We start from the raw sequence: 6231 nt of genomic DNA on the forward strand, positions 1-6231 counted from the left end.
TTAAGTTGATCAACAGATTGTATTATTCTCCAGTGCAATAACAGTACTGAAATGAAGGCTAAAAATGCATTAATGGGAGCCTTAAAAAAAGTTTTAAAAAAAGTAACTAAATAGTTACTTTTCACAGTAACACATTACTTTTTGGTGTAAGTAACTGAGTTAGTAACTGAGTTACTTTTGAAATAAAGTAACTAGTAACTGTAACTAGTTACTGGTTTTCAGTAACTAACCCAACACTGGTTGAAACTACACTGGACTGGTTTACTTCTTGATATATTGGTCGATTTTAAGGCTAATTATATAAAACTTGGAAAGGATTTGTCTAAACTAGTGCTGTCAAATGATACATTTTTAAAATCAGATGAATCTTGATTTTTTAAATTGTATTTATTCACGATTAATCACAGTAAGTTACTTGCATAGATTTTAATCCACTTTAAATACCGTAATATTTTCACACAATAATCTTGACCGCGTACCAAACCACACCTTTCAGGTGACCATCCACGCACACGCACAAGGTTCTGTCAAGTTGCATACGTGCAGACTCTCACACTGCCACTTTCAAGCCAAAACCCATTTCTTACACTTCATTTGTAGATTTAGCCTTTCCTGTAATACAACACCCTTCGGGGCAGTGAAATTCCTTTCATAGTGACACACACGTTCAAAGTACACACACTTTTTATCAGGGCGCTGACATTCCATTTATTTACGCGTATGGTGCATGAGTGCACATGACATGACCTTATTGATCTGAACGAACACTGTCATGTGTCTGCTGCGCCATTGGAGTTTTCTATAAGGTGTATTTTTTAGGCTACAAAATGCCATCCATCCATCCATTTTCTACCGCTTATTCATTGACATGATTAATGATACAAAATTACATAACTAGTGCAAGATCAAAAGACCTTGGTGTAGTTTTTTGTAAACTCAACTGTACTTTTGCTGCCATTATTGCACTCCATCCATCCATATTGTACATTTTTCTATTGTAGTACTACCATTTATATAAGGTACAGACTGTACATTTCCAATGTTACATTGTTCCTATCGTATACGTTTTGATGTTATTACTATGTTTATTTCATTGTTCTATTTTTTTTAATTAATGGTAGCCTACAGCAGTGGTCAGTGAATGATCCTTATTACTTTCTTCTGCAGTGTGATGAGTGGATGTAGTGTGCTTATGTAATTATTTCCCCAAACGTCTGCACAGTAGTGCAAGTTAATGGCATTCTTATCTCTGCATAACAATGTTTTAACCTTCTCTACCTACTTGTTAATAAAATGTAATATTCAGCCTGTTAAACATTCTGCAATTGCGGACTATCAATCAGAACAGGTTATAAAAGAATATACCATAGCATGGTATATCAGTTATCATTAAATGATAAGAAAACTAAATTTATGGTGTTTAGTGGTGCAAGGACAAATTGTGAAGCAAAAGTAAAATTAAATTAAGTGGAAATTGATAGCTGAGATAGGCTCCAGCGCCCCCCGCGACCCCGAAGGGAATAAGCGGTAGAAAATGGATGGATGGATGGAAATTGATAGAGTATATGAAACTAAATTCTTGGGAATAATAATTGATCATAAATTATGTTGGAAACCGCATATTGAATATATAAAGGGCAAAATATCCAAATCCATTGCCATTCTTTATAAAGTATAACACATGCTGAATAAGAAATGTCTGCATATGTTATATTATTCTTTTATTTTTCCATATTTAACATATTGTGTTGAAGTTTGGGGAAATGTTTATAGAACAAACATAGACCCAATAATTAAACTCCAAAAAAGGGTCATTAGAATAATACACAAAGCGTGCTGCTATGAACATACCAATCCATTATTTATAAGTTCTAATGTGTTAACATTTTCAGATATTGTGTTTTTAAAAACAATGGAAATGATGTTTCGAGTAAAGAACAACAGCCTTCCAGCTTGTATTCTTAGGTTATTTCAATTAAGAGGAGAAAACTATAATTTACGGGGATATTGATTTTTGAAATAGGTAAAGCAAGAACGAATATTAAATACAAATGTATTTCAGTTTTAGGAGTTAAATGGTGGAACAAGCTCAGTGATGAGCTGAAGACATGTACTTCTTTGTTAAGGTTTAAGAAAACATTGAAAGGTGAAATAATTGAAAATTATAAAATATAGTAACAATTACTTTCATCCCATTGATTTTGATTTTTTTTTTTAACATTGATGTTCCATGTAATCTTATTTTCAGTGAAGGTTTAGGATAGGCAAATATAAGCTTTGGCTTCAGCCTATTCCTTTTTCGGTCATGCTTTTTCTTTTCTTTTCTTTTCCTTTTGTGTGTAAATGTGTATGATTGTTATATATGTAAATTCTGTACTCTTAAACTGGTCACACAAAATGGTTAATGGTTTATGGTTGATTATATGACCGCAGGCCCGGCCCTAACCAATCTGGCGCCCTAGGCAAGATTTTAGGTGGCGCCCCCCCACATCGGCAGTGAAGTGTATATACTCACAAGAAACCGAATAGCTTTGTCTTTGACCTTTTTTTTTTTTACTTAAAGAAAGCAAAATAACAATCAGAATAGTTAACAAGATTAAAAAAAATATGGATAAATAAATGAATACAAATAATAAAAAATGAATATATGAAATACAATATTTTTTACATACATAAACACAAAACAAAACGTGTCAACAAGTTGCATAAAATAAATTCAAAATACAATATAAATAAGGCACTGCACAAAACAAGATATCAAACCAGTATGACTTTAACAACTATATTACAAAAAAGGGATCCTACAGAGTTCTCTATTTGTGCTTTTTAATATTGCATTAACTAGAATGACTTACAAATTACTGTACACCAGGGAGTACTGTAATTACCTAACGTTACATTATTATTTTCCATAACAATTTAGCCCCTCCACAATATTAACCCGACGTTAAAACAGAACTAGCTATTTATTGATTAGCAATTGCCGAATCATGTAACATTAGCTTAATGCTAAAAAGCCAGGTTACTATCACATTCTGTAACAGACAAATAATTGCATGTAGGCTAACGTTACCTACCTGCTACCTCTGTCTTTTTCTCGTTTCTCCTCTTCTTTTCTCTTTTTTCTTCCCTGGGCACCTGACAGTTTTGGCCGTTTTGACATCTTATGTTGATTTTTTTATGTGGTGACGTCCAAAAAGAGTCATATACGGGAAGGGAGGAGGCGCACCGTGCCGGGGGAGGGGGGGCGTAATGTTGTAACAAATAATATTTCTATTATATAGGCTTTACTTTGCATTTTAATTAACGTGGGATTATTTTATGTATTTAGAAATAATATTACCAACTTTTTTTTTTTTTTTTTTTTTTTTTCCCTCCAACATTTGTGGCACTGGCGTGGCGCCCCCTGATGGATGGCGCTCTTAGCATTTGCCTATACGGCCTATGCCACGGGCCGGCCCTGTATGACCGAAATAAACTTATTTCATTCATTCATTCATGGTAATATTGCGTAGTGAACTGTAATTACCCAATGTGGGCTGCAGAGGGCAGTGGCAGGCATGCCTGCAGTATTAAACCTAGTCCAGGGGTCCGCAACCCGCGGCTCCGGAGCCGCATGCGGCTCTTTGACCACTACGATGCGGCTCAGCTGCATACTTTCCGACCCTCCCGATTTTCCCAGGAGACTTACGGATCTCAGTGCCTCTCCTAGAAATCTCCTGGGGCAAATATTCTCCGATTTTCACCATAACAACTTAATTAAGGGCATGCCCTAATGGCACTGCATTTATTGTCCTCTATGGGTGAGGGCGGACCTACGTCACTTCCGCCTACCAATCCCCTAGCAACCGGGAATTCGTTGAAAACAAACCAGCTCACAGCGAACACAGCATTGACAGAAAAAGCATTTAACGAGCGTTGTGGCTTGGAAGTCGGCGTTAAATCCTTCATTTACGCATTTTTACTTATTCGCATATCGTGTGAAAAAACGAAAATGTATTATTTGCGTCAGACTCGTCTCAGTGAACTTTAAAGCTTCTCAGGCTTAGCTTAGCTTGCTAGTTAGCTTAGCTTGCTAGTTAGCTTAGCCTGCGCGCTACTAAGAAAGAGACGCGGAAGTTATCAACAACGAGATCAAGTGTTAGTGTATAAAATATTGAGAGACTTGAGGGCTACATGTATTGTTTAAATACAACAAAGGAGAGTTTAAACAGAGAAGGGGGAGGTGGCAAAATAACCTAATAAGGAAAGTAATACCAAGATTACGGCTAAATAATACTGGAATGTCCGGCAAAAAACCCCAAAAGAAAGCAGACTGACCCCTAGTAGCCCGGTCCTTGTAAGTTGTAGCCTTATGAAGGCACAGTACAGCAGGCGAATAATGTACAAAATATATGTCTTTGTATTGAAAAGTCTTGCAGACAGCATTTTGCGACTGTCTTGAAAAGTTGATTAAATGGCAACATGAAAATTATAGGGTTTATTGGTTTTTAAAAACCCAACTGTTAAGTGCAAATTTAAACGGAACCGGTATTCGAAAATAGCTAGCTAGGCTATCGACTATATAGTATATTACTTACTTAACTTAATCCTCTTCTTCCCGGATGGGAAATAAGGCTTCGACGACTCGACGCCATTCATCTCGCTGCTGTGCTCGTCTCTGTGCCTCGCCCCATGTAAGCTTCATCTCTTTCAGCTCCCCTTCAACTGTTCTTCGCCAGGTGTTCTTTGGCCGCCCTAGCTTACGTTTTCCCGGTGGTGTCCATCTTAACGCTGCCTTTGGTATCCTCTCGTTGTCCGGTTTTCGAAAATAGCTAGCTAGGCTATAGACTATATAGTATATACCGCATGTTATTTTTGTTCAACAACAACTTCAGCTGTCGAACGTTATAAGGTACAAATTAAACAAGTACAACATTAGCACGGACGTATAGCCAAGTTGTGGTTAAGAAGGTGGATTTTTGTTCCTTATATTTACCAGAAACGAAGTGATCCGAACACACGACCCGGGACTTTGGGGGACTCCAGTGAGAACCGTCCTCGTTTTCCCGGTGTAAAGCTGCGAGCCATTTGTCTCGTCTCTGTGGGCTTTTATCACGCTTTGGCAGAACAAAATACAACCTTTGTTTTCCCTGTTTCCAGTTGTGGTTAGCACAACCAAAAACAACACAATTTTTCGGCATTTTGGAGGCAGAATGACGGGTTTAACCAGCGTAGGTCGACAGGTTAAAGAGTAATGGCAACGGTTTGTTTTCAACGCCTGTCTGGTTGCTATGGCTCGAAGAACCCGTATGTAGCTCAGTTGCCCGGATGTCGGCCCTCACCCATAGCCTGTACAGACAGCATGATAGCCCGGCCACATGTTGTATGTAGCTTTTACTTGCACACGTAGGAGACAGCAAGGCGTACTTGGTCAACAGCCACACAGCTTACACTGACGGTGGCCGTATAAAACAACTTTAACACTGTTACGTTACAAATATGCGCCACACTGTGAACCCACACCAAAAAAGAATGACAAACACATTTCTGGAGAACCTCCGCACCGTAACACAACATAAACACAACACAACAAATACCCAGAATCCCATGCAGCCCTAACTCTTCCAGTCTACATTATACACCCCCGCTACCACCAAACCCCCCACACATCAAACCCCCTTCCACCCCCCGCCTCCCTCCGCGCGTCGGTTGAGGTGGGCGGGGTTTGGTGGTAGCAGGGGTGTATAATGTAAACCGGAAGAGTTAGGGCTGCATGGGATTCTGGGTATTTGTTTTGTTGTGTTTATGTTGTGTTACAGTGCGGATGTTCTCCAGAAATGTGTTTGTCATTCTTTTATGGTGTGGGTTCACAGTGTGGCGCATATTTGTAACGTAACAGTGTTAAAGTTGTTTTATACGTCTACCGTCAGTGTAAGCTGTGTGGCTGTTGAGCAAGTATGCCTTGCTGTCACTTACGAGTGCAAGCAGAAGCTGCATTCGACATGTGGCCGAGCAGTTAAGCTGTGTGAGCAGGCTGTAGAGGGCGCTAAAAGCAGTGCCATCACGCCCTGAAATTCGGGAGTATCCCGGAAAAATTGGGAGGGTTGGCAAGTGTGATGCTATCAAGCGCCATTCATTTAAAACCTGCGGGCTGCACTAACATTACATTTTCATATTAAGGTGCGGGCCGGGGCGTGTGTCTGAGACCCCTGGTTAAAACATAGCACAAAGCAAAAAAAGCTTTGTATG

This window comes from Entelurus aequoreus, linkage group LG12 (assembly GCF_033978785.1).
Source record: "Entelurus aequoreus isolate RoL-2023_Sb linkage group LG12, RoL_Eaeq_v1.1, whole genome shotgun sequence".
Classification (NCBI taxonomy): domain Eukaryota; kingdom Metazoa; phylum Chordata; class Actinopteri; order Syngnathiformes; family Syngnathidae; genus Entelurus; species Entelurus aequoreus.